This window comes from Balaenoptera acutorostrata, chromosome 15, assembly GCF_949987535.1.
Source record: "Balaenoptera acutorostrata chromosome 15, mBalAcu1.1, whole genome shotgun sequence".
Classification (NCBI taxonomy): Eukaryota; Metazoa; Chordata; class Mammalia; order Artiodactyla; family Balaenopteridae; genus Balaenoptera; species Balaenoptera acutorostrata.
In genome coordinates, this window is record NC_080078.1 from 44,446,768 (window position 1) to 44,459,172 (window position 12,405).

Here is a 12,405-nt window from a genome sequence, read left to right on the forward strand (position 1 = left end):
CTGCTATGAAAGTGAACCCATGAGAGAAGGGTTAGGAGTGTTTTCTAGACCCCTGCTGCTTAAACTTTACTATGCACAAAAGTCACGGGGTGGGCGTAGGGGGGTGGGGGAGAGGCGGATTCTGCTTCAGAAGGTCCCCGGGGGCCTGAAGTTCTGTGCTTCTGACAAGCTCCCAGGTAAAGCCAATGCACCATCCCAGAACCGGTCTTTGAGAATAAAATGGTCATTGACCTGCTCTAAGGCTCAAAGTTCTCTTTCTTGAGTCCATAGCAAGGAAATAATTTTGAAAACCAAGTCTGGGGGAAAGACAAAAAGATATTTGAAACCCTAGAATCTTCCTTTACATGTCAGGAGTGAGGATGGACAGATTCAGACCCTAAAAGCTCTATCATGAGCCGTGGCCAAGGGAGGTTGCAGGATACACTGTAAAACTTCTGCCCAGCGAAGAACGAGCCCCTCGCCCGCCCGCCCCATCCCCAGGAGGCTCAGAGGGAGAGGAGTGCTGGGCAGGGCCCAGCTGTTCCTCCTGAAGCAGAGTCCCTGGATGAGGGAAGGGTATGGAAACAGCTGGAAGGGGTTTCTCTGAGACTCTGAAGGCATCAGGGATCGCGTACCCTTTTCCAGCCTGGGAGGGCAGCAGTAGAGCTGGAAGGAAGGAAGCAGGTTAGGGGTGGAGAGGCCTGACGTGGTGTTCTGAGTCCTTCTCACCTCCCTCCGTCGGGGGAGGGGGGCCAGGCCCTCCTGCAGGCTGTGGAGGTGCAGGGGCCCAGAGTCACCCAGGGACGGATCCATCGTGCCTGCCGGGCTGCCAGGTGACCGCAAAGTGTTTGGTGGGGAAGGTCAAGCTGACGCTGAAGGTGAGCGTGGCCGGGACTCAGAGGCTGTGCAGCCCCCCCAAAGGTGAGAGTCTGCTGTGTGTGGACCAGGTGCGTGCTGTGCAGGCCCCCCAGCACAGCTCCCCCGAGAGCCAGGCAAGGCCAGCGCGGGGCAATGGCACCAAAGAAGCAGAGTATCTTTCACCTGGGATCAGTCAGACCGAGAGGGGAGCTCGCTCTTGATTTATTTATTTGTTTGTTTGTTTGTTTGTTTATTTGTTTATTTTTGGCTGTGTTGGGTCTTCGTTGCCACGGGCAGGCTTTCTCTAGTTGCGGCGAGCGGGGGCTGCTCTTCATTGCGGTGCGCGGGCTTTTCACTGCGGTGGCTTCTCTTGTTGTGGAGCACGGGCTCTAGGCATGCGGGCTTCAGTAGTTGTGGCTCACGGGCTCTAGAGCGCAAGCTCAGTAGTTGTGGCGCACGGGCTTAGTTGCTCAGCGGCATGTGGGATCTTCCCAGACCAGGGCTCGAACCCGTGTCCCCTGCATGGGCAGGCGGATTCTTAACCAGTGCACCACCAGGAAAGTCCCTGGGGGAGCACTTAATCCTGGGGGCAGAGGCTCTCCCTTGCTGGTTTGGGGAAGTAAGTTGCCATTTCTGAGCCCGCCTATGGAAAGGGCCACGTGCCAAGGGCCTGCGGTTCCTGGGGGCAGCTGTGGTCTAAGCTGGAGGTGGGGCGGCTGGGATGGTTCTAGAGTTGGTCCAGGGTGGACGGGGTGAGTGGGAGACTTTGGGGAGGCCTCCTTCTGAACCTTCGCAGCAGCCCCGGAGGTCAGCTGGTGAGGCCGGGACCTGCCCGGTTTTGGGAGGTCTGTGGGATATTAGAAGTCCGGACCCACCCGGGGACTCCTCAGGCCTGTTCTTTCTAGATAAGCAGGGCCCACAGCATCCACTTCCTGGTCAATTCTTGGTAACTCTGTAGTTGGATGTCCACACCTTTTCCATGTGGTCCTTACATTTGGGGCTGCTAATGCCTGCCTTAGGCTCTGGGGAGTGTCTTTGGGCTCAGGCCCGAGCTAATCAGCTCCACTATACCCCACAGACACCAGTCCAGGGGTGGGCTCTGCACCCCATGTGAGCCTCAGGAGACACGTGCTGAGAGAATCTGGAAAAAGCGATGCTTTGCTCTTCTGAGAAGCGATCCCCGCCCTCTCTCGTGGATACAGGGGAAGAATTGTCATTGTGAGAATTTCTGGGAGCTGTTGGCAGCCCTGCAAGAAACTGCCCACTCAGTGTAAGACAAGAAAAGCAGAATGAACCCATGGTCTTTTCGTTCTTACTGTACCCCTGAATCACACAAATTGGAAGCTTTTCTCCCTCTGGACCTCGAGGGATGTGATCCCTGCAGCCCATTCCGGTGTGAGCCAGAGGGGTTCTGCTTGGGGGTGGCCTTTCTCAGTAAGGGCTTAGTTAGGTTTGCTAAACTGCTAGCAAAGTAGAACCTTACTGGTAGAATGGATGGCTTTTTGCCCTGTTTGCACCGTTCAAAGAACTCATAGCCCAGCAGACCTCACCAATGCTGGTAAATTTCCCTCAAACTATTGTCAAATAAAAATGTTTGTTTCCAATTTGCAAAATGTCTCTATTCTAACAGTCTGGGAGGCTTATGGCAAAGAAGCATTTTTTCTCCTAAAACTATCTACACCAGGATTACAATAATTATAAGGATTACTAAAAAGAAAAAGTCCCAAAACTTTGGGGATTGGGTTTTGCATTTGCAAAATGATTTGCAGCCAGACCAGCCAGGTAGCACTTCATGAAAATCAACAAGTTAGGTTTTGAATATCTAGGTCATTTTCTTCCCAGCAACCAAATCCAAAGTAAAATCAACTTTCTAGCTGTCTAGACTCAATGGGACTAAATTATCAGGTTAGCTCTCCTTCAAATGCTAAGTAATTGTGATTAACAGCAGATGCAGCTGAGTAATTGTGATAAAAGTATATGCAACTGGGATGCAGTCCTACTGAATTAACTTAATTCTCTAAATCAATCAGCTTTTTTTTTTGTTTTTTTTTGTTTTTTTGCCCCAGAAGCTCCTTAATTCAGTTGTCCTGTCCTGCGGCCACCTTCTGTAGTTGGCAAAGTTGGCTTCTCCACCCTAAATAACTCCGAACCTGTGGCATTGGATTTGGGCTGGTTTGAAATGGCAGTACTTTCCCACCCGTTTCTTCATTCAGGATTTCTTTCCTTCAAAAGATGCTTGTGTTTTCCATGTCTGCTTCCTCTGCTTGTATGAATCTAAAATGAATCTGAACTAAAAGTACTTGTTGAGTGGTTATGCCCCCAACTGTAATTTGGAGTCAAGGTATGAATATTTTATACTCAAAGAGTCACTGAAAATTTATAGGAGGGTTTTTTAAAAAATAAATGAATACACTCATTTTTGTTGGCACAGGTAGACTATAGCTGGGGGAAAACAAAAATACAGGACAAGTCCTCAGTCATTAGTCTTTAAAAAATGAACCTGGATCTGTGTTTATGGATGATCAGGGAGTAAGTGTGGTGAGTACATAGTGTCCTTTGGAGGATAGAAATCCCAGGATGAAGGAGAGCTGGGTAGGAAACAAACACAAAAGCCACCCACATACTCCAATCTTGTCTTGAACCCACCCAGATTCCCAAGGTGCCTGTCCAGAAGGTCTTCTTCATGCCCTGGCAGAAACTAGGTGTCGGGCAGGGGAGCCAGTAATTCAGATGTTTGTGGCTTCCTTTCGCTGCAAAAATAGATTTAAAAAATAATCCAGTCTTTGGTCAGGTCTCTTCCAAGACGGGGAGACCTGACAGCCCCTGTGCATTGGCTATTGCTGCTGCCCTGAGCCCGCAGATTTGTGAGCTCATGAGCTGCTTCAAAGCTGTTGAACACAGTTGAAAGAGAATATTAATACATGTTAACCGAGCCTGTGAGGTTGATTCTCTTAATAACGTCTCTTGGTTTACAGGGAGGGTCCTGTTAAGTGATTTTCTTTAGATTTAAAGAACTAGGGAGTAGAGAGAAAGTGTTTGGGCTCTTTGAACCTTCAAACATGACCATATTGAGGACACTGATTACCCAACAAACGTCAGTCTCCTTTCTGAGACTTCTGAAGAAGGATAGTTGTCTGACACTCATCAAGGGCTCAAAATGCGTTTTCATTGTGCCTGATGCACAGTGCTTCTCTGATCACATCCCAGTCTTACCCTAAACAAAGTATGTGGCAATTTAGAGGGAAAAAAAAAAAAACATTTCTAAACTTTGATGGGGCGGCTGCCAAGATCATGACCCCTTGTGGGTGTTTGGTATGCTGCTCTTTAGTAAATCTTACATGGCCACACTTCTCTCTTCTTTCCCTCCCTCCCTAAGGGTTTCATTCCTAATGTCTAACCTCTATTCTGGATCCAGGATTCTGGATCCTTTAAGTAGATTCAACCTGTGAGGAGTTTGTAAATGTTCAGATCTATGCAATGCAAAAAAACAAAAACAAAAAACAAAAAAACCCCAAAAGACAAAAATCCTAGATACCATTTTTACTATTAAGTTGGCAAAGGTTTTTAATTTGTTAATGTGTAGCATTGGCCAAGGTGTAGCTAAAGATGGGTATTTTTAGATTGGGTATGAGAGTAAAATGGGTGCAGCCTTTGAGGACGGATTGGCATCACCTTCTACCCCACGATTTGTCTTCTAGTTCTTTATTCTCCAGCAATAGAAATGAGCAGAGGTTTACAGATTGCATTTGTTTTGATAGCAACAACTTCTGTGCTAATCAACAGGGGACCCATCACATAAACTAAGGTATAGTCACACCAAGGAATATTATGCAGCTGTGTAAAAGGATAAGTTAATTGGATCATGGAGTCACTGAGAGCTCTCCAAGACATAGTGCTTGAAAAAAAGCAAGGGGCAGAACAGTATGTATAGTTTAATCCCTTTTGTATAAGAAAAGTGTACATGTGCATTATACATGTGCAGAAAATTTCTGAAGGGACAGAAAAGAATTGTAATGACTGATACTCTCTTAGGCATGGAACTGGGGGCCTGAGAGGAGAAGAGGGAGAATTTACCTTTTGTTTTATATCCTTTTGTATTACTTAAAAAAATCATGATGTCTGCATTGTTTTAATTAAGCTTGTTTAGTTTTTAAAATAAGCACATAAATCCAGCTGTGGCTTTGAGTCTACATCTCCTGCATCAATCCAGACCATTTTCTGTTTACCATCACTGATGCTCCCACCCTCATCCCAGTTTCTCTGCCAGCCTCTTTGTGGCCACGTCTGTACTCAGCTCTTCCCTGTCCGAATATAGGAGTGCAGTAAATGCTCCGGGAAATGCCTAGGGGCTGGTTGAGCCCCTGACTTCTTTATTCCCAAGTGATGTTCCCCTGGGTTCTCTCAACCCAGGTCCTGACAACCTCCATGAATGCCATGGTATTCATTTCCATAATAAATGACCACAAACATAGTAGCCCAACATGATGCCCACTTATTATCTCACTGTTTCTGTGGTCAGGATTCCAGCACAGCTCAGCTGACCCCGTACTTCGGCTGAGTTCCCACAAGGCTGAGTTCAAGGTGTTGACTGAGGCTGTGATCTTATCTCAAGGATCAACCTGGGAAGACTCCCCTTCTAAGCTCACGAGGTTGTTGACAGGATTTGGTTCTTTGCCACCTATTGGTCTGGGGGCCTCGGTTTCTGGCTGGTGGTTGGCTGGAGGCTGTCTTGGGTCCCTTGCTTCACCAAAGCCAGTGAGGGAGATAAGGTTGCCCATGCCACTCTCATTAGGAAGTCATGGCTGCAATGACTCACTGCTCATCTGTTGGTCAGAAGCAAGTCACAGGTGCTGCCCACACTCAGGGGGAGAGGAATTAGGCAAGGGCACGAACACCAGGAGGTGGGGCCATTGGGGACCACCGTAAAGTCCCCTCCCGTTGTGAACTTGTATGAGTGACGTTCAGGTAGCCAGAAGGCGCTCCATCAGAAATGTCTTATAACCACAGATGATTTTTCCTTACAGTCTCCTAACCTTTCCAGTTACTTACAACTTCCCAGGGTCTTTCTAGACCACTTTCCACCCCACCTGTGCTCGTGCTCATCCCCGTATTTCCTTTTTGTCTGTCTTTACCCAATGATGTCAGACTGTATTGAAAGATCAATTCCCCTCTTTCCTCATTTGTGTCCCCATCTCTAGTCCCGAGGGTTGGAGGAAAGTGACTTGGGATCAGTGGGGATCGGGATATGTAGCAACTAGTGAGTGATCCTGGCTCCTCTGGGCTCTGGTTCCGGCCACCCAGTCATGGTGAGCCTGCTGCACCCCTGCTGTGCTGCTCACTCCATGTCACATTTCTCCTTGGTTTTCTTCATAAGAGAGATCACTGCCTGAAGCTCTCTGGTTGATTATCTGTTTCCTTGCCTAGTATCTGCTTCCCTCCTAGAGGGTAAGAAGCAAGGGTGCAGGGGTCTTGTTTTGTCTTGTTCACTGTGGTATCTCCAGGACCTGGCATGTGCTAAACATTTAACAAGTATGTGTGAGAATAATAATTGGATTCATCAGTGCATAATCAATGTGCCCTGTGAATCCTTTATATGGAGGAAGCACCATTGCTGCCTTGGCGCTGATGGTCATTTCTCACAGTGATTTCCTAGGTGTCTGATGTCTGTGAACCTGAACCTCCCCATCCTAGTGTTACTGATTTTGGCCTTGGTGAGATCTAAGCATTCCCCACCCTTCACTGTCTCCCCATATTACAACGTGCTCTGGTGACTCAGCCCATGGCATCTAGAAGTTGCTTCCAGTCTCTGTGTTGGTCATTGGCTGCCCCAAAACAGTCTATAGCTATGAAATAGCTGCAACATTTTCAGCCTGACAACCACCCCCTTTTACCTGAATATTTGTTGGCATAGATGACCTAATTATAGAAGGTAGTGGCAGTAATAATGAGTTATTACAATGGAATATTATTCAGCCATCAAAAAGAATGAAATAATGCCATTTGCAACAACATGGATGGGCCTAGAATGATCATACTAAGCGAAGTAGGTCAGAAAGAGAAAGACAAATACCATATGATATCACTTATATGTGCAATCTAAAATATGATATGAATCAACATATCTACAAAACAAAAACAGACTCACAGATATAGAGAACAGACTTGTGGTTGCCAAGGGGGGTGGGGCGTAGGGTAGGGAAAGAACTGGAGTTTAGGATTAGCAGAGGCAAACTATTATATATAGAATGGATAAAGAACAAGGTCCTACTGTAGAGCACAGGGAACTATATTCAATATGCTGTGACAAACCGTAATGGAAAAGAATATGAAAACAATCCTACTACTGGGCATACACCCTGAGAAAACCATAATTCAAAAAGAATCATGTACCACAATGCTCATTGCAGCACTATTTACAATAGCCAGGACATGGAAGCAACCTAAGCGTCCATCGACAGATGAATGGATAAAGAAAATGTGGCACATATATACAATGGAATATTACTCAGCCATAAAAAGAAACAAAATTGAGTTATTTGTAGTGAGGCGGATGGACCTAGCGTCTGTCATACAGAGTGAAGTAAGTCAGAAAGAGAAAAACAAATACCGTATGCTAACACATACATATGGAATCTAAAAAAAAAAAAAAAAGATTCGGATGAACCTAGGGGCAGGGCAGGAATAAAGACACAGACATAGAGAATGGACTTAAGGATACAGGGAGGGGGAAGGGTAAGCTGGGATGAAGTGAGAGAGTGGCATGGACATATATACACTACCAAATGTAAAATAGATAGCTAGTGGGAAGCAGCTGCGTAGCACAGGGAGATCAGCTCGGTGCTTTGTAACCACCTAGAGGGGTGGGATAGGGAGCGTGGGAGGGAGGCACAAGAGGGAGGGGACATGGGGATATATGTATGCATATATCTGATTCACTTTGTTATACAGCAGAAACTAACCCAAGATTGTAAAACAATTATACTCCAATAAAGATGTTAAAAATAAGTAAAGAAAAAAGAAAAAAAAGTATATATATGTATAACTGTCACCTTGCTATACAGAAGAAATTAACACAACATTGTAAATCAACTATACTTCAATAAAATTATTTAAAAATGGGAAAAAAAGAGTTATTATTGTCTTTAAAGTGCTTGATGTGTCAGGCTCTCAGCCGTGGGCTTTATCTGTAGTAGTGTCTCCTTCAACCCTCACTGCAGCACCATCAAGAGTGGGAAATAAGGGCTTCCCTGGTGGCGCCGTGGTTGAGAATCTGCCTGCCAATGCAGGGGACACGGGTTTGAGCCCTGGTCTGGGAAGATCCCACATGCCGCGGAGCAACTGGGCCCGTGAGCCACAATTACTGAGCCTGCGCATCTGGAGCCTGTGCTCCGCAACAAGAGAGGCCGCTACAGTAAGAGGCCCGCGCACCGCGATGAAGAGTGGCCCCCGCTTGCCGCAACTAGAGAAAGCCCTCGCACAGAAACGAAGACCCAACACACCCAAAAATAAAAAATAAATTTATTAAAAAAAAAAAAAGAATGGGAAATAAGATTCCTTCCTGCTGAGCCATCCCCACTTCTAAAAACAACTACCTGATCCAATGTAAGTACAGTTTCTGAGCCAGCTTATCAGGAAGATGTCAATGAAAATAATTTTAATGGCGTTCTTGCATTAGGAAGAAGCCTTAATGGAAACACACTTTTGCCATAATTAGACTGAAATAGTTCAGCACTGTATACATAATCTGAACTGATCTTACTTAAGCTCAGCTAGTACATTGACAAGTCACTACTGTAAGCTTTTAAGAAATGGATTTCTAATATTTGACTTTTCATAGTGTTTATTCAAAATTTAATTTTACCATTAAAATTTGCATTATATGAGTCATTAAGGCTACACTTTTCTCATTACTGTAACAGGAAGACACGTTCAAACAAAGGCGTCTCAGAGTGCTCAGGGTGACTAAAGGTCCACACCTACAGGAGCTGGTCAGTGCTTTCTGCTCTTGGTCAGGGGCAGCCTCTTTCCTATTGGTAGGAAAGGACATTTTACATTCACTTTTTTTTTTTTGGTAAAATAAGGTTTTATTTATTATTATTATTATTATTATTATTATTATTATTATTATTATTATTTGGCTGCATTGGGTCTTCGTTGCTGTGCGTGGGTTTTCTCTAGTTGCAGCGAGCGGGGGCTACTCTTCGTTGCAATGCACGGGCTTCTCATTGTGGTGGCTTCTCTTGTTGCAGAGCACAGGCTCTAGGCACGTGGGCTTCAGTAGTTGTGGCACGTGGGCTCAGTAGTTGTGGCATGCGGGCTTAGTGGCTCTGCGGCACGTGGGATCTTCCCGGACCAGGGCTCGAACCCGTGTCCCCTGCATTGGCAGGCAGATTCTTAACCACTGCGCCACCAGGGAAGTCCTACATCCACTTTTAAGGCCTGTTTTTGTATTATAATCTTGTCCTTGGCCTCCTCTCGAGAGTCTGTCTCTCAAAACCAATGCTATCTTTCAGTATGTGTGTCCCTGTTCTGGACTGTAGGCAGGGAGGTGAAAGCAGAGAAAGTGCAGGGGTGGGGGCAGGCTTAGAAGTCCTTCTAATGAAGAGGAGAATGTCCCTGCCCAATGCCATTCCCAAAGAGACTTGACCCAAAGCTCCAGGGGACAGGCACAGAGAGTACACAGCCGGGAAATTTTTGTCACTGGACGGGGACATCCTCCATGATTCTGTAGGTTGGTAATTAGGCTCTGTCTCAGGTGACTTAACGGAAGCGTTCCCAAGGGCTTGGTGGGGTCTTAGAGGCAGTGAGTGATGTGCCTGGACGCTGGAGTGAGATGAGACGGGCTTGTCCTTCTGGGCCATGTAACGAAGGGCTGCTTTCTTAGCTTCTTTGAATGCCAGTGTCATTGCCTATGAATAAAAGTAAAGGGAGATGGCATCTTCTCGAGGTTTTTGAAGACTTAGTGTTTGAAGAACAAATTCATACGTAATACCATTCCTTGGCACAAAGTAAGCAGTGAAGTTGTGGTCCTTTCTGTCCTACTACCGATTTCTAACATAGACCAGGGCACCTTCCTATGACTCGAGTAAAGGTGGGGTTCTGGTGGTGAGGGAAGGGGCTGGGGCTGTTGCCCATTGTGTAGGCAACCCCAGCATCTCCTCAACATGTGAACAAAAGGAAGATGATGATCATCTTGGGAGAAAGCCTCATCCAAGGAGGAGAAGAGAATTCCCCAAAGTGAGTCCTTGATGTCATGCTTCCTTCTCATTTGGACTTAAGGGGACTCTTGCTTTCCTATTCTGTCCATCCCATGTCCAATCTTCCTATTTTTAAAAAATTTTATGGGAGTATAGTTGCTTTACAATGTTGTGTTAGTTTCTTCAGTACAGCAAAGTGACTCAGTTATACATATACATATGTCCACTCTTTTTTAGATTCTTTTCCCATATAGGTCATTACAGAGTATTGAGTAGAGTTCCCTGAGCTATACAGTAGGTCCTTATTAGTTGTCTGTTTTATATATGCAATCTCCCTTCTTCCTCAAGTTTCATTTTTACTAAATGTCACCTCCATTCGTGCAGATGCTCAGACTCTCAACCTCTCTCTTTCACTTTCCCACACACTCCGTGTCCGATCTACAAGCAAGACCCGTTGGCCTAACCTCCGAGCACCTCCCATCATCTCCACTGTTGCCTTCATCACCCAAACCACCACGATTTCCCTGGACCACTTCAGGACCTGCAAGGTGGGCTTTCTCCTTCTGTGCTTGCCTCCAACCCGCAGCAGACATGGCAGTTCTTTAAATGTGTAAACCTGATCCTCTGTCTTCCCTCCTTGAAGCCCTCCAGTAACTCTTCATTGACTTTAGAATAAAATCTCTGCAGAAATGGAGATGGACTGCAGTCCTCAGCCCCTAAATTATATCTCAAAGGGGAGGACAGTCAGGATTTAAATAAAAGTGGGGAAGACGTCAAGGACAATATAGTCACATGCCATCAGAGGAAGTAGAAAGTCTGGACAGAACAGCTCACTTGAACGAACAAGATGAACAGTGGCAAAGCAACTATGCAATGAACTTGAACAAAGAAGAAAAACTAAAGAGATACAGCATGTTCTGTCTGTTAGAGTATATCTAGCTGCAACTCTCAGGACGTTTGCCTAGTGATGCCTTAGACAAATAGGGAATTCCTCCCTCAAGTCACAAGTCGGGAGGTGGGTGGTTGCTTGGCTTGGTTTTGGGCTCATTGACTTCAGGGCTCTGCGATTCTCTCAGCCTTTCCCTTGTGACAGCAAAACAACAACAGGAGCTCAAGCTTCTTGACCTCCCAGTACAGTCAGGGGACACAGGGCAATGCAGGACAGACTCTTCTCCTCAATGACCATCCTCTTGTTACGGAGACTCATTCCTTCCTAGAATTTCCCCAGCACAGTCCAGACTTTACCCTAAGTCTCTTTGGTCGGGACTGTATCATAAAACCACTCCAACCTGCTGGTTTGTCACATCATGTCCAAGATTAAGAATCTCTGCTCAGGAAATGAATAAAGTTGAGGTTTTGTAAGAAATCCAAGAAAAAAGAGGGTACTGCCCAAACGGGAGGGCAGCAACCATGTCTGCATAACATGCCAAAAAGGGAGATGCAGAATCCAGTGTGGAAGAAGGCATAATTCTAAAAGAAGAAAATTCCCCACAAGGGAATGCTTCATGTTATAGAAGGACTGATTCAGAACATGAATTACGACAAAGAGAAAGAAACACGCAATAACCAAATGCAGTGTCAAGTCCTAGGTTGGCTCCTAAGCTAGACAAAGGGTATTAGTTAGAAAAAATGGTAATAATATTGTGTTAATATTAATTTCCTGATTTTGATCATTGTACTGTGATTATGTAAGACATTAACATCTGGGGAAGCAGGGTGTGTGGTCTATAGAAATTCTTTGTACTATTTTTGTCACTTTTCAGTAAGTCTAAAATTATTTCAAAATGAAAATTGAAAAATACAAATTTTCAGGGCTTCCCTGGTGGCGCAGTGGTTGAGAGTCTGCCTGCTAATGCAGGGGACACGGGTTCGAGCCCTGGTCTGGGAGGATCCCACATGCCACGGAGCAGCTGGGCCCGTGAGCCACAATTGCTGAGCCTGCGCGTCTGGAGCCTGTGCCCCGCGACGGGAGGGGCCGCGATAGAGAAAGGCCCGCGCACCGCGATGAAGAGCGGTCCCCGCACCGCGATGAAGAGTGGCCCCCGCTTGCCGCAACTGGAGAAAGCCCTCGCACGAACCGAAGACCCAACACAGCCAAAAATAAATAAATAAATAAATAAATAAATAAGAAAATCCTTTAAAAAAAAATAAAATAAACAAATTTTCAAAACCAAGAAAATGAAAAGAATAGTATGAGATGGAGAGGTGTTTGCTGGTTTTAGCTAAGAACATAAATTGATAAAATACTCTTATTTGTAACTTATAAACAAAATAGGAATGACAAAGAATGGAACTGACAGGACTATAAACTAAGTGGTGATAGAAAAAAGTTGGCTATAATCACAATAAACTATAATTAAAAATTAGTGGA